The sequence below is a fragment of the Lepidochelys kempii genome, chromosome 1, assembly GCF_965140285.1.
Source record: "Lepidochelys kempii isolate rLepKem1 chromosome 1, rLepKem1.hap1, whole genome shotgun sequence".
NCBI lineage: Eukaryota > Metazoa > Chordata > Testudines > Cheloniidae > Lepidochelys > Lepidochelys kempii.
In genome coordinates, this window is record NC_136380.1 from 283,404,628 (window position 1) to 283,427,675 (window position 23,048).

Genomic DNA, 23,048 nt, shown 5'->3' on the forward strand with positions numbered 1-23,048 from the left:
ATGAGGCATGCCTGAGAAAGTAGAACTTTGCCAGCTTCAATCCCTGTTTTTCTATTAGATCTAACCCTGAACCAACTGAGTTTCAAATGTTCAATAAAAAGTCTCACTGGTCTAATTTGCTCAGCAGGTTTTAGCTCCATCATTATATTCTCCTTAGGTGTGTCAGTTTCAAATTCCAAGGTATACAAGAATAAACAGAAGCAAATGTAGCTTGTTCTTATTATTTCTGATTCCTGCATTCTCCAGTTTTCTTGGATGGCAGCACTTGGGAAAATAACACAGTCTCGGATGTTCTTATTTTCAGCTCTACAGTTAAGCCTCTGAGGAGGGCAAATAAACAGCTGACATTTTATGACATAAAGTTGATTAAAAATAGACACTGCGGGGCTAGAGAAATACAGTTGCTCAACACCGCTTCCAGAGATGAACCAGGAGACCCAGGTACACACTCTGACCTAAAGAATTTGAATGACAAGGTTTATTTTATGCTGCAATACATTTGATGATATATATGGTCAGACAATAAAATATATTGTCGGACTTCAAGATATCTGTGGGTTGTGTTGGATGTAGGGTCTGATCCTCTGAGGTGCTGAGCACCCTCAATGCCCACTGAAGTCAATGGGAGTTCAAGGCACTCAGTACCTCACAGAATTGGGTCCTTAGTGAAGATCAGTATCAATTTCTCTTTCTAGCCTAAGTTTTAAGCTACGTAACTACTGTATGAGAGGGCACGTCTGTCTGGCTGTCCAGATAGAGCCAAAGCCTCCCTCTCCAAACCATCTTTCTTGTCAGGAGGACTGCAGGAATTTGGAACCAACCAGGCAGGGGATTAAGTGCAAGTGCAGCTGAGACTTGTTAATTTAGAAGCTCTAGCTTATATACCTCAGAGGTGGAGAAGGAGAGGCATTACCCTCTCCTTAAGAGGCTGGACTTAATTTAGGGAGTCCTGCTTGGATTTCAAAGCAGTGAGGCTGGCTTCTGTTGGACCATCCTTGTGTCCCTGAAAGGGGAGGCTTTTTATTTGGATCTTGTTTATAATCTGAAAAAGGGGATGAGTTAGAGTCTTTGTTTCTCTTTTGGGAGTGGGGTAATTGCCCCATCAGGGAGAAAGAGCTCAGCCTGTGATATTCAGCATAACTGAGGTTGCACTGATTGGCAGAAAACCACTGATTCCATCTCTGTTATGTTCTCCAAAGGCATTAATACTATGGATCTCCTACAAGTCCCTATCGAAAGCTGTGGTGGTGGCGAGTGACTTCTCATTTCTTAAAACAAAATCTAGAAGATGTGATGCTATGAACTTTTTGCAAAGAGTCTGTTGCTCTCTAACATGGAAGCACTGTAGCTACTACACCTTGAGTCTGTTTGAAATTGCCAGTTTGTCCTGCTTTGGGTGAATCTGGTGGCAGGTGAAGGAGGCACTTAACATATTTTAAGGTGAGTTCCTAATTCTTCACTTTGTATCCTTATCAGAATAAGCAATAACATTGCCTCCCAGTCTTTCATCAGAAGGAATGTCTCTCTTTTGAGAGCTGTGTCCTTTAGCACATTTTTTGAAAAGTACATTACATTCCCTTAAAGAACACACTTGGTGTGGTAGCCAGAAGTAATAACATGCACAATTTGGGAGGCAGCCTGGCCCAGCTGCTGTTATAAAAAGGAACTTGCTCCCAATGGTTCCTCTTTATATAATAATTTCTAAATTATGCAATTCTCTGTATTCTGATTGGTCAATGGGTTATAACTGCAGTTGTTTCTCAAGCAGACAGCGTGCAAATTGCTGCAATCTGTGTGAGAAACAGCCAATAAGGCATCGCTTTGCATGGTTATTTTACAATAACCTTAATGTGCAAATTGTATTGCTCCAACTGGGTATTGAACATCCCTGTTTTCTGACTGGCTACTGCCCAGCAATATCTCAGCAATAAATATGGCTGCTTCAATGTGTCATCCCTCCTCTGTTGTTCCACCTAACTCCAGATTTTAAATAACAATTGTAATAAAGCAGGAGTGATGGTTCTTCTGCTTGGGTCAAGCAGTTGTGAAAGGTGGGTGAGTCTGGATGGTCTAGTGAGAAGACCAGGCTTGACGGTGACATTAAAAGGGAGATAGAAGATGAGTGAGCTGCATTGAGGCATACACAGGAGCAAGCCAAGATATTGCCACATTCAGGCTGCGTCCCTTCCTCCAAATCTACTGTGCTCTCTCATCAAGCATTTCCTAAAAGAAAATAACTCTAAGTTGCTATAGATATTCATACAATAGTATCTATTAATTACTGGGAAGCTATCTACTGTAACTAGAGGCTGATCTAGGTATAGGCAAGCTAGGCAGATCCCTAGGGTGGCAAGTTTCTGGGCAGCTGCCTAGGGCAACAGATTTGGCCTGGCTGCTCCACTGTCATGATGGAAGGACGGTTGGACCAAATGTGAGTGGTAATGCAACCCTGTGTGCCAGGTTGTAATGCTAATCACTCAGATTTGGCCTGGCTGGCATGATCGGGTGGGGTGGGTATCTGGGCCATTCAGTGGCATGGGTGGGGCTGAAGCGTTGCCTCGGGCAGCAGATTGCCTTGAGCAGGCTCTGAATGTAACAGTGTAGTCAGTAGTTATGCTTTTAGTGGATATTTAGATGGGAAAGCTTGAGGGCAATAGCAAACCATAGCAATGGCGTTATTAGCCAAGCAGAAGGCAAGAGTAAAGGAATGGTGAATACAGTTTTGTATCACAACCAAAGGGTGCTCTCGGTCAATATGGTAATAACTGTGTCATGGCCACAAGCTCTAAGACTAAAGGAAAGGGGGTTTATTTAATCTTAGATGTGATAACTACCTCATAAATAGGAAAACCCCGCAAGTTATCACCAAAGTGTATATTTTATTTTCTTGAGAGAGAGCCACAGTTCTGATACTCTGGCTCGTGTTCAGTATTCAGGCCCATGGCTGGCATTTTAGTCTGCATTCCCTTTGAAATTTGGTCTGAACAAGGTGGTTTTCTGAAGTAATGGTCGCAGGATTGGGCCTCATACTTGGACTTTATTATATTCACTTCCATTGCTTATTCTATTTTTGAGTAATATGCCCTTCTGGCTAATGGCTTTTGCTATTTACTGACACTCATCAAATATAAACTTCTTGTACTGGTAATACTATCAATGGTGGAAGGAGTGTCACTTTAATATCATTATTTTTATTTTATTTTAGTCGGGATGGGGGAGGAACAGGATTTGTGGGATGTGCTCAACAGAGGATGTGCTCAACAGAGGCAGTTTGTACACCATGCAGTAGCAATTTGTTGGCCGCCCTGAGGACTGACAGGGCAGGTGGAAGCTTTGCGAAGTGGCACCACTAGCCTTTCCGTCATCTGAACACAATTGCAGGCAGATTCCTGAGTTAGTAGTAAGTGCCATGGAACAGTTTCACTACAGATCTATGGTCTGGGAGGAATGATTCACAGTGCACAGTCTGGCTGCTTGGATTGTGGTGCTAAAGGCAAGATCTGGGTCAGGCTCACAATCTTTCTACATCTTTCTTATGGTTAATATCTAGCACTGCTCAGGGGCTTTCAATCATTCTGTTGTTACTGGTCATATTTTTAAACGCTTACACTGAATTCCTGTGTCCACACTGTATGAACTTCAGATTCCAGGACTCTGACGTTCAGCTGTGCAACTAAACAGTGCAGTAACCAGTTCTTGGGTTTTTTGTTTTTGTTTTCACACAGGTTAAACACAAGAGTTTTAATTAGTATTAAGCAAGAATTGGAGCCACTCAGTCATAACAACCATATTACTTATTTCACTAGTCATTTTGAACCAAGTGGCATGCCATTCAATGTTCTATTTATTATAGGAACATAGATGTGTAAATATTTATTAAATTCACCAAAAAGAAAAGCAAGAGATAAAAACTTGGCGGTGATATAACTAGTGTAAATGTTTTGTTGAAGTGAGTGCATTCTTACATCCTGGAGGTCAATTGCTATTAGCAACAGGATCTGATGAATAAAACACTGACATCTTAGAATGGCAATCACACATCCTCCCATTTGGTATTTCCTGTTGCCAAACCAAGGGGTACCAAGCAATCTAGGGATAAAGCTGGTATTGAATACTTATGCAGAAGTACTTGTATGTATGTCTGACACCATTGCCACAGAATGGAGTACTGTGCTGAGTATGTAAAATGAAGGATATAAATTTATTCTTTTCCAGGAAGTGACTCTTGGAAGTGACATCAGATTAATTTATGCTTATGTTATCAATAGATACACTAATAATCACTCCTTCGTCTCTTCCTTTGTCTGGTATATCTGCAGTAACTTTAATCTGAAGATCTTAAAGCACTTTATAAACACTAATTGCACTTCATTATGCTCATATGAGGCAAGTGTTATTTTTACCACTTTAGAACTGGATAAACTGAGGAACAGATGCTGTCACTGGGCCAAAGATCACAGAGTCAGTGGAAGATCTGGGAGCAGAACTTGACTCTTGGATGCCAGTCATCTGCAGTAATCATTAGACCACATTAGCTTCCTTTCATGACATGCTTCCTTTATCTTCGGTTTGATCACCTTTGCTTATTTAAATGAAGCTGTCATCTTTTTCCTTAACATGCTGATTCATCTTTGAAAATGATGAAATGTTGGAACATACAGGAGGGCAATTTGCATAAAACTGAGGAAAGGCTACAAGGTTAGTCTAGCAATCTAGCTTATTTTTAAAGTGAACCAGGCTAATGTCAGGAAAATGAAGGTTCTAATGGAAAGATGGCTGCCTCTGAACTATGAAATAACAATTGGGATTCGATAATTAACCCTTTTTCACAACAGCCTGTTTTATATATGTATCAAGTGAGAAACAGAGGTCACAGACTTGACCAAAGTAACATAATTAGTCAATGGTGAAGATGGGAACAACATAGAAATACTAACTCCAACCCCCTTTTGTCTAACTTCTAGATGACAGACCTTCCTTTGTAGTGACTAGTGTTTGCGGGGGGTAGGGGGAATGCAAACCAGTGCATTTACATTTGCCAAGCTGTAGCCAAGTTTGAGAATTACCTGCTTCTGGATGCTTGCATCTCGATGTTACTTCACCATCTCGTGCCAAGTGTGGGAGAGGGCTAGCCACTTCTCCATGACTAATTCAGAAGAGCCTTATGGTCTGGGCTTACTGCTTGGAGTGCATGGAGAAGAAAGGGATCAACTTCAAAACTACTGTGGGCCTGCCCACTCCCAATGTTTATTGTTTACGTCTTAAGAGGATCGGAAGTGCTCGTGTTTATTGGAAAAAGCTTGAGCACGATATGCTAGTTATGAAACACCCTACCATGACAGTTAATAACTCTTCTTTCACTAGTTCTTCAGAGTTAGTTGTGTGTGTCTGTAAATATGTAAATAGCAGCAGCAAAATGCTGCTGTTATTTATACAAGCTCTGAGTCTCCTGCCTGACAACCACATTTCTTCATATTATTTTGTCATTTCTGGAGGAAAAAATCAATTACAAGATATGGATTTAAAAATGAATTTGAAATGACAGTATGACTCTAATGCAGCGTGGCTTTGTCCCCCTCTAGTGGCTAGATCACACTCTCCTGTTTAAGAGCTGGTTACTGGGCCTGGGCCTTTAGCTTGGGTAGTAGAAGCTCCTGTTTTTCGGTCCAGCAATCCTAGGTTTAGTCCCCTTGGACAGTGACCCATCTGAGGCACCATTACAACAGTAATTACAAAAAGTAATCTGTTCTGTTTAAAGATCAGGTACAGCACTGTCAGTAGCAGGGTACCTCAACCATGACCTGGATGTGACCTCTCCCGGAGGGAAGGATATTTCATTTCATTGCTCACCCATTCATTCTCTTCTCTGATAAGTGTTTGGAATTGTCACCACAAGAGTGTATTCAGTTATATAGGAAAATGTTGTCTGAGCTAATATGGCTTATCTGACATAATCTATTCCTGTGAGAGATCACTAACACCCTTTATGACTGCTTTCTCAGTTCAGTTTAAATAATTTAATCCAGGGCCAGCATCAATAAACCCTGAAACTGTGAATAGTCTCAATACTCTGTTTCCTAGGCTCATTAACTCTTAGGTTTCTGTGGACTTTCCACTTTGTAAGTCAGATAAATGCATTAGCATCTTCAGTCAGAAAGTTAACACTCAGGGTGAAATCCTGGCCCCACTGATGTAAATGGGAGCTTTACCCTTGACTTTCCGGGGACCAGGATTTTGTTTCTGGGGCACCATCTTCTGGGCTTAATTCTATTTGTACATAGGCTTTAGAGCAGTGCCTCCATCAATTTCAGTGACACCAGCGTAAGTGAGAGGTTAGCTGGCTACCTGATCAGTGTATTGTTAAGGTAAACCTCACTGCTCATAGAGAAGTGACTTGTACTAGTTCTTAAGTTACCCTGATATCTTTCCTTTTCGTCATTATCATTCTGTCAAACTGATAGGGCAGGTGAGGGGAAAAATGCAAGAGAAAAGCAAATGGACTGTTTCTTTGTGGGAATAGAGTTTCAGTTTAATCAGTGGCCTAAAGTGAACTTATTATTTCACTTCCTAGCTGATTGTAGCCCACATCACAAAATCCCAACAGAGAAATGTTTCCAGTCGTTCTGTTTGGGAAAGACCACCACTGGCACACAGACTGACTCTAGTCTCTCTGCTTGAGGGAGAAAATGATAGGCTGCCATTAGCAACACAGTTTAAAAAGCCAGAGAATCCAAAAGATAGGATGCTTCATAAAGGCAGAAAACAGTGCTGCTTGCTTGTGCCATTGCCCAGCTGCTGTTTTCTAGGATGATCTGCCTTAAGGAAATCTGTCTTTGTACAGTCCTATAGGTCTTTCAGACACTGCTCAAGTGCAAATATAGGCAGCAGCTAGTTTCAATTTAGTAACGGTCAGAAAATCTTGTCCTAGGATGTTACAAAGAAATCGAATTACATACATATGTGTCAGAGTAACAGCCGTGTTAGTCTGTATTCGCAAAAAGAAAAGGAGTACTTGTGGCACCTTAGAGACTAACCAATTTATTAGAGCATAAGCTTTCGTGAGCTACAGCTCACTTCATCAGATGCATATCGTGGAAACTGCAGCAGGCTTTATATATACACAGAGAATATGAACCAATACCTCCTCCCACCCCACTGTCCTGCTGGTAATAGCTTATCTAAAGTGATCATCAGGTGGGCCATTTCCAGCACAAATCCAGGTTTTCTCACCCTCCACCCCCCCACACAAATTCACTCTCCTGCTGGTGATAGCCCATCCAAAGTGACAACTCTTTACACAATGTGCATGTCATTGTGTAAAGAGTTGTCACTTTGGATGGGCTATCACCAGCAGGAGAGTGAATTTGTGTGGGGGGGTGGAGGGTGAGAAAACCTGGATTTGTGCTGGAAATGGCCCACCTGATGATCACTTTAGATAAGCTATTACCAGCAGGACAGTGGGGTGGGAGGAGGTATTGGTTCATATTCTCTGTGTATATATAAAGCCTGCTGCAGTTTCCACGATATGCATCTGATGAAGTGAGCTGTAGCTCACGAAAGCTTATGCTCTAATAAATTGGTTAGTCTCTAAGGTGCCACAAGTACTCCTTTTCTTTATACATATGTGTGATTCCTATGCAAGTAACACTTACAGTGGCATTAAAGGAAAAACCATTCTTAACTACTGTGACCACTGGGTTTTGTCATAAAATCCGGTGTTGGTAGCATACTATTGACTGTTATTTCTGACTATCACAGGCTCACTGGGTAACTTTGTACATGTAACTAAAAGCCTCATCCAAGGCCATTGAAGTCAGTGGGAGAGCTGGACATCAATAGTGCCAGGATTTGACCCAATGAGTCTTTCAATTGACATCAGTGGGTTCTTGACTGGGCCCATAATCTCTGAGTTTATCCCCATTTCACAGATGAGGATAACATCTAATGTGCTGCACAGCTACATTAATGTTTCATAAAGAAGCTTAATTATAAGTGGAAAAAAGTGATTTTTAAAATTATTTTAAAGTAGCTAAAAGTGAGGTCCAGCCTCCCCATGTTAATTATTTAAAAAGAAAACAGAGGTGACGTGATAGCTACACACTTCTTCCTCCACCCCATCCCATGGATCATACCATTTCCATTCCAGAGGGGGTGGAGTAGAGATAAGCTGGCCATAATCTATTTAAAAACATTATATCTTTACATGTTTGCTTTTTGTAATTATGAACAGGTAAAATGAAATGCCCCCCATTAATAGTGACTAGTCAGTTGGAGTCTTCATCCCACCTCAGGACATACCCTGTCTTTTCCCTATACTCTGAATATGTAAAATCTTCATCACTTTGAAGATAAAGTACCAAACAGTGCCCTGATGTAAGTAGGCATTACTCCTGTGACGCAATTTACACCTGAATCAGACCCAAAGCTGAAACTGAAACCAGGTGCACAAATCAAACGTGAATGTTGTTTTTATTCAAAGAGGCATGTGCTAAGTGTGCATACAGCTGCCTTGGTGACAGAAAACAGTCACAGCAATCAAATGAAGCCAACACCACCTGCAATTTACATACAGATCATTACCTGAAGTACACTTATCTATTTATATAGTCCTATTCTTTATTTATGCTCCTGGGGAAAATATAATCCAGATAAATTTAAAATCTGTGAGTCAAATCTTATGACGTGCTGAGTATCTCAAACTCCCATTGACTTCAAAAGGAGAAGTATGGCTCAGGATTTGGTCCTATATGTTTAGGGTTTTGACTGAATGAACTTTTTTCTTCTGCGCAGTAGCCAAACTAGCCCCATGTACCCTTCCCCTCTCCTCTACATAAATAAGCACAATAAAATAATTACTTTCCCTATAAAGGGATTTTTGAATAAACTACATTATGGCTGGAGTTTCTAGCAATCTCTGTTTGCTCTATGTTAAAGGCTAGGTGCCTTATCCTCAGATAGCATAAATCTCTATAGTTCAGCTGATCTATTGAAGCTACACTGATTTATGCTAGCTGGGAATCTGGCCCAATTGATTCTGTTTATGAAGCCACTTAAGTGTCTCTCAATATTTTGTGTTACATGTTACTTATTTAGATATAAGTTGCGAATGGATCTGACACATACACTGGATGGTTAAGTAAGCAGTTAGTCGGTGGTGTAGAAAATCAAACAAATTGTAGCACACTGAATTATTCATGTAATTTGTGTGCAGACACTGAGTGAGTTAATTACTATCTTTGTAAAAGCCATCGCTGAGTCAGTCTGAAGTGCAGTCTAATGAAAACGGACAGAAATGGATTTTTTCTGAATATAAGTGAAAAGCTGTAAATATCTGTTGATTTCTGATAGGATGTGTGAATGCTTTTCTTTTATGTAAAAGTGTAATCCTGCTCTGCATAGCAATTGCAGCTAACTAGTTGTGGTATCAGTGTAGATGAAAGCTGTGCCTTGAAGCACAACCCACCATCTGCTTCCGTTGGAGTTGACATGATCAGCTGTCCATCCCACAGAATAGACACCAGCCTCAAAACTTTAAAGGCAAACATATGCTTCTGTAATGTTTCAAAAAGCATATAACATTGTTTTGGGGAAAGGACAAATGTGGTTGGCATGAATATTTAAACCAGAGTGTATGGCTTTAATGTATGCATTAAAATGAGCCATTTGTTTAGTTTCCCAGATGCTCAGAGTGTGTTTAATGAAAACTACAACTTCAGTATTTTATTAAAAGCTACAGGATTCATTCAACTCCCTGCCTCTGTTTAGATACAGTTATAATATTGACCAGCAAGCACTGCAGATAGACACACAGAGACTCAAATACTTCCTTTATAAGATCATTTCGTCTCAGGGGTCCTGGAACAACTTGTATAGTGGGGATGCTGAGAGCCACTGAGCCAAACTGTAAACCCTGTATAAGATGGAAACCACTTCAAGTCAGGGGCTGCTGCTACACCCACAGCATCCCTAGTTCCAACACTTATGTTTCATCTGTACAGTACAACTCTATGTATCTATGTACAACTCTATCTGTATATTTGTGCACATGGAGATAGGATAATTAATTAAAAGAGATGATTGGGACAGACTGGAGGAGAATTGGAAATTTCCATGTGGAAATTTGATTCCTCAGCAAAAAGGGCCAGAGTTACTTAGAAAACAATTCCTAGAACTGAGCCGTTAGACTCGAGCAAACCAAGCTGAGACAGGCTGGAGTTGACCTGAAATGCCCAGAGGGGAAATGAAGAAAGCACTAAAGACAAAAACAATTAGGATAGTGCAGCTGTACTATACAACATACTCAAAACCGACTGGAGTAGTAGACAGGTTTCAGAGTAGCAGCCGTGTTAGTCTGTATTCGCAAAAAGAAAAGAAAAGGAGTACTAGTGGCACCTTAAAGACTAACCAATTTATTTGAGCATGAGCTTTCGTGAGCTACAGCTCACTTTATCGGATGTGAGCTGTAGCTCACGAAAGCTTATGCTCAAATAAATTGGTTAGTCTTTAAGGTGCCACTAGTACTCCTTTTCTTTTTGGAGTAGTAGAGAACATGAGGTACCCACTGGTGGCATGTCACCTGCACACACTGTTCCTGTCCACTTGTGATGTGCTATCACTGTGTCTAAAAACACACAGGCTCAGACTGTGACTGGTGTCTCTGCATAGGTACTGGTGAGGGGGCAGGCAGATGGAACCTCCTCCTATATCGGGGCCATTCTTGCCCGAAGTTATTTCCCGAGTGCAGCAGCTGCTCTCTCTTAGCATCCCCTGGGTACAAATTACTCTAGAAATTGCTTGGAGAAGGAAGACCATGGCCTGGCTTCTCTGTGCCCTCCACCACAGCTGGCCAGCTGTGCAGGGGTAACTGTGCTGCCCCATACTAAGGGAATGGGGTGGCAGGTGAAATTCCCCATACTCCTGAGAAGCGGAATTGATGAGGCACAATCTTTCCCGGACCACCACCCCCCTCTTCCCCCCCCCCCCCTCGTAGTAGTGTGGTTCTACACTGCCTCCACCTGAGTCACGGGCTTGCACTTGAATCCACAGAAAGCCGTGACTAACACGCATGGGCTGCCACTGATTTGCATATTACATTTGCAACCAGGCTTCTGCAGTAATTCCTTTCAAAGGATTCCAGACCCAATTGATGAGCATATCACCAGCATGTTTGTATTAACTCTTAACAACTTCCTAGTGGCTCATTTTTGCATTTTATTGTCTTCATGAGGTTTCAGAGCTAACCCCCATTAAGATGAATGAAGCAGTTCATGCTTCTCAAAGCTATTGTTAGAGTAGATCTGCAGGATGAAGAAGTCAGTGCTGCTGGCTCACATTTTCATAGCTTTCTTCATGAAAAGGATCAGAAATGGGGCTTTTATCATTTTTTGAAAGTATCTTTAAAGTGTACAGAAAGCCCTGGAAACAGCCACAATCCACAGAAAGTCCCTGTGCCTTCCTCCAAAGCCTCTTGACTTCAGATGGCATATCCTGTGCTCCTAAGAATATCAGCAAAATTGTTATTCATGCTTGATTGTCACATTTAAAACTGTATTATAGGATGGCTGGTATTACCCTCTTTTAAGATTGCCTGACACTTTCTATTATAATCTCCTGTTATCAATATGGCTTTGCCAAATTTTAACCAGTTGGACTGGATGAATGCCTCAGGCTGAATTTCTGGAAAACTTCAGCAAAAACTGTTCAGCCATTTCTGAGAATGAAGTCAGAGAAAAATACATTGTTTTGCCTGTGTTTAAAAGATTCTTTGAGAAGCTCTCGCTCCCATGTGATTTGAAGCAGTGACTTGAAGTTTGGAAGTGGGGAATGGGGAAAGGGGGTGTGTGTGTGTGACCTTTGTTTCAAGGATGTGCTTTTAGCTATCCTGTTAAAATAAATAAAATATCTGCCCAAATTTGGTCAAGCTATAAGGCTTTTGAAAAATTCCAGTTCTCACACACTCAATAGAGACTTGCCAGAGCTTCACAGATGAATTCCCTGAAGATTCCATTTGTATGGGGTATGTTCCAGCCTCATGTTGTAGGGGGCTGAACAGGACTATTCCTGCAATGTAGATCCGGGCTGCTGTGTGCTGGGCTGGGGCTGGACGTGGGACACTTGAGAGCTAGGAACCTGTCTCCCCTGTGTTCTCAATGCCTTCCAATGGACCCAGAAAGCATGGAGGAAGAAGTTGGCCGCTTCAAATACAGAGGCGAGGGGAGCCAGACCTGAGTGGAGAAAACTGATTAGAACAATGGCTATTAGCCAGGATGGGCAGGGAAGCAGAACCATGCTCTGAAGTGTCCCCAGCCTCTGTTTGCCAGAAGCTGCTAATGGGTTACAGGAAATCATCAAGTGATCCATCCCCTGTTCTGTTCATTCCCTCTTTACCACCTGGCATTGGCCATTATTGGAAGACAGGATACTGGGCTAGATGGGCCATTGGTCTGACCCAGTATGGCCATTCTTATGTTCTTAACAATGAGTATAGGGTGGGAGGAGGGAAATCAGGACTGGGAACCAGTGGGCAGGGAAGAGGAGACTGGGATTAGTTGGGCAAGGAGATGAGGAAGCAGTAGGGAAGGGTGGAGCAGGTGTATGTGTGGTGGTAAAGAGAGATCTGACACGGATGTCAGGATGTGTGTGAAGAACTGGAACTGGCTGGGGAAAAAAGATAAAGGAGCTGTGAGAGGGGGGAGAACAACAAGATTAGGGAGGGAAACTGGGACTGGGAACCAGTGGGGATGAAAAGCATGAAGGGGGATTGGGGTGGAGCGCAGGGGATTGGAGGCCAAGCAGAGTGTTGGGGAGAAAGACAGATCAGACAAAGAGCTAGGAAGAAGGAAATGGGACTGAGAACAGTGCTGTGTGTGTTGGGGTGGGGTGAAGGGGTGGGGGGGGGAGAAGAGTAGGATCAGTCTAGAGGGGGAAAATAGGACTGTCTGAGCAAGGAGAGAATGGGACTGGTATGTGGAACCAACTATGGGAAAGACCTTGGCAGGGATAGGGACAGATTGCAGAGTATGGGTCAGATGGAGTCAAGGTTGGGGAATGGGTAGAAGTGTCTGACCTATATAGGGGTTTTTTCCAGTTTCAAAAACCTAGGAAATTACAAGGTTGCAAAGTCAAGCACTCAAAAGTTAGCAAATGGCAGAATTAAGGTTGCCTGAGTAAAATGGCTGAGGTCAGTCCCAGGTGGGTGGGTGTGGGGTATAGGCTTGACTTTGGTGAGTTTATCTTATGGCAAACCTGAAGTGCCTGGTGTTCACTTTGGATTTACCTCAGGACATCTTCTGTATGTTAGTTACCCCACGGTCAAAATGCAGCTCTTTCATCACAGAAGACAAGCTGTAAATGAGAGGCACTAACCCACTACCCAACCTATATCTCACAGTAGGTGTTTTATGATGGAAAGACTAACATACCCCAGAAGTGAGATGATCACACAGCAGTAGTGGCCAGACAGTTTTTTCTTTTTTCGACCTGGCCAAGGGGTTGTGACTGTCTTTCAGATGCAGATCGTGCTACTGTGATCTGTGCCTTTGTTTCCCTTGGATTAGACAGCTGCAGCACACTCTGGATGGGGCTACTCCTCAAATAAATTCAAATAGGAGCTGGTGCAGAATGCAGCAGTTCTCAGGGAAGGGGTGTCTCCTTGTAAGCACAGCCCCAGTACTGGCTGATCGACATAGGCTATTGCCTGTTTTCTGGGAGGAATTCAGAGTAGTGGCTTTGACCTATAAAGTGCTAATGGCTTGGGAGCTGCCTATCCAACCTCCAAGTCTTTCCCCATCCAACATTGCTGCAGGAGGGAGGAGTGGAGCTGCTCAATCTGAAGCCCCCTTCCCTTCAAAGAGAGGGAGGTATTGAAAGGGCATTCTCACTGGGGGATGCTGCTCTCTTGAATCCACTTCTTTCCTTGGTCGGAAATACGCCAGATCTGTTGACTTTCAGGGCATGCTTTAAAGTCTCTCTCTTTTCCTGGGCATCTGGGGAGGGAGGTGGGCATAGAGGGCTGGGAGTTGTGTGCAGCGTGGGCTGTTTCCTGTTCTGGTGAGGCTGCTGAGTTTGTGCTGTTTGTACCCATAGAACTAACCTTTTAATACATGGCACGGATACTTAGAGCACTTTTTAATAGGTTCTCTACATTGAAAGAGTAGATGCAGATACACTATCAAGAGACGTTCCTGTTACATAGGATGAAGCTAATGGGCTGCAAAATGCAAATGAACTAGATGAGATTAGAAAATGATTACTTCAGAGAATGGAAAACCTCAGCTAAAGCTTACAGTCTGATCATATACTGGCTTTCTGATGTGTTGCTTTCTCCCCAGCTATAATAGAAAGGAAAAACATCTTAGCTGTAGCTTCACAGGATTGATGGTTACTATGGCTACCACTCCATATTCCATCTAGGCCTTCATCTGCCCAACTCACAGAAGTGGGAGAAGATACACTTCTGCTTTTGAAAGCTGATGGTAATCTGTACTAATTTACTAGGGTGGGGTGATACACACTGAGGTAAAAAGTTATTTCCGCTTAGCATTTTCCCCATGCATTCAATCTAAATAGGCCTTTTAACCCCCTAAGTGCAGAGACAAGCTGCCAAAGGGTATGCTGTTGCAATTTTCATTGATGTTGCCTTGTTACGACATAGTCCTATTGCTCTCCTGGTACCTATAGAATGGGTGCAGTTAGAATGGAGAGAGTTTGTTTATTTTTATTTACTTGGAGCACACTCCTGAATTCCTAGTACACTGAAATTTCCCTCTGAATATAATGGAGGTCAGTTGCTCATAAGATTGACTTGAGGGAGAACATATTTTGCTAATATTCCGTCTAGCCTGTTTAATATAGATAAGCTCAGGGGAACAGAGAAGCTAAAAAATTGTGTTGTAAGGATAGTTGGGGGTTAATATGCAGAACTAGATTTTTATTGCCTGAAGGGACCACTGCAATAATCTAAGTTGACCTCCTGTATAACACAGGCCATAGAATTTCCCTGAATTAATTCCTATTGGAAGGAGCATATCTTTTGAAGACGCAGCCAATCTCTTTGCAAGATTTGCTAGGATGACCAGGCATAGTTACCATGGGCCAGAGGCACTTTATTGCCTGAATAGTCCCCCTGACTTCAATGGGACTTACCTGTGGGAAAAGGCACCACATAATGTGAATAAGAATATCAAAATCTGGCCCTGCAATAGATACTTCAGAAATGTTGAGAGAATAGCTTAAAAGAAAGTTCTGAATCTTAGGGCTTGTCTACATTACCCTCTGGATTGACTGGCAGCAATTGATCCAGCGGGTGTCGATTTATCACATTTGTCTAGATGCGACAAATTGACCACCGAGCGCTCTCCCATCGACTCCAATACTCCACCGGGGTGAGAAGCAGAAGCAGTGTCGACGGGGAAGCGTCAGCCATTGACTTACCACAGTGAAGACACCGTGGTAAGTAGATCTAAGTACGTCGACTTCAGCTACGTTATTCATGTAGCTGAAGTTGCATAACTTAGATCGTTTTCCCCCCCACCCCCATCCTGTGTAGACCAGGCCTCAGTGTTAATTTCGCCCTTTGGGTGCAAAAATGATCAATGTAAAGCATTACTTGCATATTCTATTACACGCTTTTCATGACTACTGCAAGTCCTAAAGCAAGTTTCCCATTTTAACACTAGGTTTGGTATGATGAGTTTCAATGTCAGATGTAGATTTTTTTTTTTTTTTTTTGCACTTGGGCAAATTCTGTAACCTTTCACCTCTTAAATACCACTATGATAATTCATCTATGTACCTTGGGATAGATATGCCTCTCTGTAGCCTTTTAAATTTTGCAACAGTTGTACAAATGATGTACATTGATAAAACAACTATTGTACTGTCTAGTATAAGGTAAATTCAGATAACCTCTAGCATCAGTCTGTTGCTGTTTCATTAGCAGAGCTCTGTTTGAGTCCTGCTGCCCATTCTCATGGCTCTTGAACTAAACTCCTGGGGATCTTGTGTCACAGCATTATGGTGCTGTCAGGTCCCCAGCTACAAGTCAACACTGGGGCCTGGATGGGCAGGGACTCAAGAATGTGGTCCGAGTTCAGTTTCAAGGGTCAAGGCCAGAATCAGCAGTCCATACTAATGTCATGCCATAGGATTGGGTCGGAGTCAAGGTCAATGAGCTGTGCTGGTTGGAGCCAAGTGAGCCAGCTGAAGTGGGGTTAGCGGTATAGAGGCAGGATGAGAAGTCAGGAGCAGAGCAGGGGACCAGGAATCGAAGCAGGGTGGGGCACTAGGAGTGAAGCAGGGGACCAAGAGTGAGGCCAGGTATCAGGGCTGGGGTCAGAAACCAGGAACAATATCAGGAGTATGCAGCAGGATCTGTCTGCAGCAGCAAGCCAGGAATCTGCCTAGTTGCACAGACAGCCTGTAAGTATTTCCCTTTGGTCCAGGCATGCAGTTTAAGGCCTATCAGGGAATGTGGTAGGCTCTGCCAGTCAGGAACTCTGTGGGTAGAACATCCAGTTGTGCTTGAAACTGTAGAGCTCATAGGCTGATATTCCTCACTTCACTGAAGCTGGGTGTGGACATGATAGCTGCCCTAGCACCAACAGACCTGGGTTATAGACCTGCATGTCCTCACAGGGGCTGTGGGAGCTGTTTAGGGGGGTTGCAAGCAGGGCTGGCGTTAGGGGGTAGGAAGCCGAGTAATTGCCTGGGGCCCCACAAAGCTAATTTACATGTTTCAGCCCTACGCTGGGCTGAAGAATGGACCCCGGGGGGGGGGGGAGAGGGGCTGGCACCCAGCACCCCAAGTTTAAAGTAGGGGGGGATCACACGTTTTTCTAGGAAGATCACAATATTTTTTTAAGCCTAAAGGGGGTCACCAGCACTGAAGGTTGAGAACACAGCTCTAGAAGGTAGTAATTATCCAGGTGATCCTAAAGGCAGTCTTATCCCTTTTCCTGGGAGCTGTCATCTGATTATACCATTGTTCCTCAGACCAACTTTCTTCTTCTACAGTGTGGCTGAGGTGGGTTCACAGGCCCTGCCATGTTTTAAAAAATGGCTTAATCTAGGAAGGCTTTCCTTTGTTCCTAATGTGATTTATGATGAGCAATCATCTAGTTTCAAGTTTAAAAAAAACCAAACCAGGACTTCAGCCCAACTTATGCCCTGGTTGCTAAAATCTGTGTTAAAATGGTCTCCTAGCATGGTCTTGGGTGTAGTGGAGACAGGGATGCAGGGTGCACGTGCACAATGGTTGACTTTAAAGACTGAGAGCTCAAGCCTGTCCTTTCTTGTAGGCACTTGGTTTCCTTGTTAGGTAGTGCTGATGGGTAATACATTCTGCATGCTGCTCTTACAGCGTGTTCATTTTCACGCTTGTCGGATGGCTTTCTACACATAAATGAGCTATAATACATTAATGATATTTTCAGAGGTTTGATTTATTTATTTTTTTGACTCAGGAATGTTGGTTTCAACTCTTTTGCCAGATGGCGGAGGATAAAGCAATTTGTTTGTGCTAAAGGTTTGAGCTAGAGCCTAAAGAAGGAGGGTTCAATTAGCACAAAAAGAAAGTGCAGTCTTCCAGTATATGGGAATGTAAAACCATCGGAACAAAACAAGAAATCACCTGCCTTTAAAAAAAAACCAAAAAAAACCACAGCTATAAAACATATTCCACAATCAGTCCACTGAGTATGTATCTCTGCTTGCTGACTTCAGAGCTGATTTAGAATCCTGCATAAAAAGGAAGCAAGTACTATTAAGGCTCTATTTCAAGAGGATCTTGACTGTATTATTTATTTGGGGAAAAATGAGCACCTTCCTTATAAAGCCTATTTCTTCTCCTATGGGAAATTGTCTCTCTCCTCTCTGCTGGAAGAAGTCATCAGCAAAAGGAGTCCTGAAAAGTCGAATGTATTCATGAATTACAAAGTAGACATTTTCCATTGCAAATGCAAAATTCTTGAGCTTATTATATTAAAAAAAACTATCCCCTTTGTGAAATTTATTCCGTTCTCTTCATTCATCACCCCAAAAACAAATATGCAAGAACACACCTGACTTTCCCTTTTTGTAGAGTGTTAGGATATAGATATTCAGGCCTGTCTGTAAAGGCCTATACTCTAAGAATTTAGGTGTATTCTTATCACTTGGCTAATTATAGAGGTATAAAAGAGAGAATCAAAATCACTGTCTGCTGGTGTAAGGGCCTTCTCTTACTGTCACAGTCTGAGGCCCTGTTCTTAAGGCCTTTGGCTAAGCAGCAGAGGCAGCCATAAGCTGGGAAGCGACCGGTCACCTCCTCACATTCCAAACTAGTCACATTGAAATAAGGTGCTATTGGGCTGTTAGGCACTATCAGGACAGGATTGTATTCCTATCACCTCCAGAGAAAGGGAAGTGCCTAGAAAATGTAAAGGGAAACTTAGTTTGATAGCATCCTGTCTGGCAAGAACTCACTTATCAATAGCTGGGATGTGAAATCCTCACTTCTGTATTGTCTTGTCATGCCTGCTGCAGTTTCCACGATATGCATCTGAAGAAGTGAGCTGTAGCTCACGAAAGCTTATGCTCTAATAAATTGGTTAGTCTCTAAGGTGCCACAAGTCCTCCTTTTCTTTTTGCGAATACAGACTAACACGGCTGTTACTCTGAAACCTGTCACTTTGCTATTGTTTGTCTATATAATCTCTGTCTGGTTCTGTGATTGTTCCTGTCTGCTGTATAATTAATTTTGCTGGGTGTAAACTAATTAAGGTGGTGTGATATAATTGGTTACATAATCATGTTAAAATATGTTAGGATTGGTTAGTTAAATTTCAGGAAAATGATTGGTTAAGGTATAGCAAAGCAGAACTCAAGTTTTACTATATAATCTGTAATCAATGAGGAAGTGGGTGGGTGTGGGTGGGAGGGTAAGGGTGAGGGAAATGGGAGCAGGGAATGGGGGTAAGAAAATTGGAATCATGTTTTGTTAAAGGGGAAAATGGGAACAGGGAATGGGAGTAAGGAAGTTGGAATCATGTTTGGCTAAAGGTAGGAATGGGAACAGGGACACAGGTGTAAGGCTCTGTGGTGTCAGAGCTGGGAAGGAGGATACTAAGGAAGGAAACTGGAATCATGCTTGCTGGAAGTTCACCCCAATAAACATCGAATTGTTTGCACCTTTGGACTTCGGGTATTGTTGCTTTCTGTTCATGCGAGAAGGACCAGGGAAGTAAGTGGGTGAAGGAATAAGCCCCCTAACATAGAGCTGTGCAATAAATAAATAAATTAAATAAATGTCTGTATGTGGAGTCCCATTTTTATCTTTTAAAATGCATAAAATCTACCATTTCATAATTATCTCTCTTTCATATGAGAACAAAATCTCATAGCTGTTGGTAGCAGATGAATTCTATCTTGCCCCAATCACTCTTCCAAAAATTGTTAGTTGAACCCAGCACTACCCTTAAATGCTAATACATTTGCACATTCCAAGGCCAGAAGCTTTACCATGCAAATTTCAATGAAAGCCGAGGATCATGGAACAGTACATGTTAAACAGACATAAAATACACTATTGTTGATCTGCAGCATGTTTCAGAAGCTTTCATGTAAAAAGAAAAGGAGTACTTGTGGCACCTTAGAGACTAACCAATTTATTTGACCATGAGTTTTCGTGAGCTACAGCTCACTTCATCGGATGCATACCATGGAAACTGCAGAAGACATTATATACACACAGAGACCATGAAACAATACCTCCTCCCACCCCACTGCTGGTAATAGCTTATCTAAAGTAATCATCAAGTTGGGCCATTTCCAGCAAAAATTCAGGTTTTCTCACCCTCCGCCCCCCCCCCAAAACTCACTCTCCTGCTGGTAATAGCCCATCCAAAGTGACCACTCTCCCTACAATGTGCATGATAATCAAGGTGGGCCATTTCCAGCACAAATCCAGGTTTTCTCACCCCCCCACCCCCATACACACACAAACTCACTCTCCTGCTGGTAATAGCTCATCCAAAGTGACCACTCTCCCTACAATGTGCATGGTAATCAAGGTGGGCCATCTCCAGCACAAATCCAGGCTTTCTCACCCCCACCCCCCCTCACCCCCTCCGGAACACACACACACACACAAACTCACTCTCCTGCTGGCAATAGCTCATCCAAACTGACCACTGTCCAAGTTTAAATCCAAGTTTAACCAGAACGTCGGGGGGGGGGCGGGTAGGAAAAAACAAGAGGAAATAGGCTACCTTGCATAATGACTTAGCCACTCCCAGTCTCTATTTAAGCCTAAATTAATAGTATCCAATTTGCAAATGAATTCCAATTCAGCAGTTTCTCGCTGGAGTCTGGATTTGAAGTTTTTTTGTTGTAAGATAGCGACCTTCATGTCTGTGATTGCGTGACCAGAGAGATTGAAGTGTTCTCCGACTGGTTTATGAATGTTATAATTCTTGACATCTGATTTGTGTCTATTTATTCTTTTACGTAGAGACTGTCCAGTTTGACCAATGTAAATGGCAGAGGGGCATTGCTGGCACATGATGGCATATATCACATTGGTGGATGTGCAGGTGAACGAGCCTCTGATAGTGTGGCTGATGTTATTAGGCCCTGTGATGGTGTCCCCTGAATAGATATGTGGGCACAGTTGGCAACGGGCTTTGTTGCAAGGATAGGTTCCTGGGTTAGTGGTTCTGTTGTATGGTATGTGGTTGTTGGTGAGTATTTGCTTCAGGTTGCGGGGCTGTCTTTAGGCAAGGACTGGCCTGTCTCCCAAGATTTGTGAGAGTGTTGGGTCATCCTTCAGGATAGGTTGTAGAGCCTTAATAATGCGTTGGAGGGGTTTTAGTTGGGGGCTGAAGGTGACGGCTAGTGGCGTTCTGTTATTTTCTTTGTTGGGCCTGTCCTGTAGTAGGTGACTTCTGGGAACTCTTCTGGCTCTATCAATCTGTTTCTTCACTTCCACAGGTGGGTATTGTAGTTGTAAGAAAGCTTGACAGAGATCTTGTAGGTGTTTGTCTCTGTCTGAGGGGTTGGAGCAAATGCGGTTGTATCGCAGAGCTTGGCTGTAGACGATGGATCGTGTGGTGTGGTCAGGGTGAAAGCTGGAGGCATGTAGGTAGGAATAGCGGTCAGTAGGTTTCCAGTATAGGGTGGTGTTTATGTGACCATCATTTATTAGCACTGTAGTGTCCAGGAAGTGGTTCTCTTGTGTGGACTGGACCAGGCTGAGGTTGATGGTGGGATGGAAATTGTTGAAATCATGGTGGAATTCCTCAAGGGCTTCTTTTCCATGGGTCCAGATGATGAAGATGTCATCAATATAGCGCAAGTAGAGTAGGGGCTTTAGGGGACGAGAGCTGAGGAAGCATTGTTCTAAATCAGCCATAAAAATGTTGGCATACTGTGGGGCCATGTGGGTACCCATAGCAGTGCCGCTGATCTGAAGGTATACATTGTCCCCAAATGTAAAATAGTTATGGGTAAGGACAAAGTCACAAAGTTCAGCCACCAGGTTAGCCGTGACATTATCGGGGATAGTGTTCTTGACGGCTTGTGGTCCATCTTTGTGTGGAATGTTGGTGTAGAGAGCTTCTACATCCATAGTGGCCAGGATGGTGTTATCAGGAAGATCACCGATGGATTGAAGTTTCCTCAGGAAGTCAGTGGTGTCTCGAAGGTAGCTGGGAGTGCTGGTAGCGTAGGGCCTGAGGAGGGAGTCTACATAGCCAGACAATCCTGCTGTCAGGGTGCCAATGCCTGAGATGATGGGGCGCCCAGGATTTCCAGGTTTATGGATCTTGGGTAGTCGATAGAATACACCAGGTTGAGGTTCCAGGGGTGTGTCTGTGCGGATTTGTTCTTGTGCTTTTTCAGGAAGTTTCTTGAGCAAATGCTGTAGTTGCTTTTGGTAACTCTCAGTGGGATCATAGGGTAATGGCTTGTAGAAAGTGGTGTTGGAGAGCTGCCTAGCAGCCTCTTGTTCATATTCCGACCTATTCATGATGACAACAGCACCTCCTTTGTCAGCCTTTTTGATTATGATGTCAGAGTTGTTTCTGAGGCTGTGGATGGCATTGTGTTCCGCACGGCTGAGGTTATGGGGCAAGTGATGCTGCTTTTCCACAATTTCAGCCCGTGCACGTCGGCGGAAGCACTCTATGTAGAAGTCCAGTCTGCTGTTTCGACCTTCAGGAGGAGTCCACCTAGAATCCTTCTTTTTGTAGTGTTGGTAGAATTATGTAGATTAAAGCGTCAATCATGCTGACCACTATTGTCTCATTATTTCCTTCTACTCCCCCACTTTGGTCTGTCTGTATCCACCTGCTGTTTCTTGCCTTATCTTTCATCTAGGCTATGTCTACACTGCACACCTCTTGCAGCAGTGTGTAGGGTGTGTGTAGCTACACACCACAGTGAAAAACAGGTTGCATCCACATTAAAGGCTCTGGCAGGGGAGGCAGCAGGGAAAGGCTTGACAGTGGGGAGCTGCAGGAGCCTTTCCATGCTGCAGAGAGGCGGGGGGAGGGGGGGGGAAGAAGGAGGTGGGCAGCAGGACACTGAGCTGCTAAAACTAGCTGTGTAGACAGGGAAGGTATTGTTTGGGAAATACAGTACATACCTGGGTACGTACTCACAGGTTTCAGAAGTGTCTTCACTTGCCTAAGCAATGCCTAACGCTCTACACTGCTATTTATACCCCTGTTTGCGGGGGTGGGAGAGGGCGTGTAGCATCGGTTCTCTACACATCGCTGAAAGGAGTGTGCAGTGTAGACATACCTTTTAGACTGTAAATTTTTGGGGCAGGAAAAATATTTTTGTTGCTTCAGCTGTTTTGCGGCACAAGCGCTGGGAGGGAGGGGGGAGAAGCAGGACCCAGGGGTGCGCTCAGGGGAGGAGGCAGAGCGGAGCAGAGGCGGAGGTGAGCCGGGGTAGGGGGGTGGGGTGGGGAGCTGCCAGTGGGTGCAGAGCACCCACCAATTTTTCCCGGTGGGTGCTCCAGCCCCAGAGCACCCATGGAGTCGGCGCCTATAGGCTGTTGGGTGGGG

At 43.3% G+C, this 23,048-nt stretch overlaps 1 long non-coding RNA gene across 1 annotated transcript; it reads left to right on the forward strand.

Moving 5' to 3' along the window:
* Positions 1-319: 319 nt before the first annotated feature.
* On the forward strand, positions 320-15,412 carry LOC140905093 (uncharacterized). Its single transcript, XR_012156744.2, has 3 exons — positions 320-441; positions 1,200-1,440; positions 15,330-15,412. It is a non-coding gene; the product is annotated as an uncharacterized LOC140905093 (long non-coding RNA).
* The last annotated feature ends 7,636 nt before the right edge of the window (positions 15,413-23,048 follow it).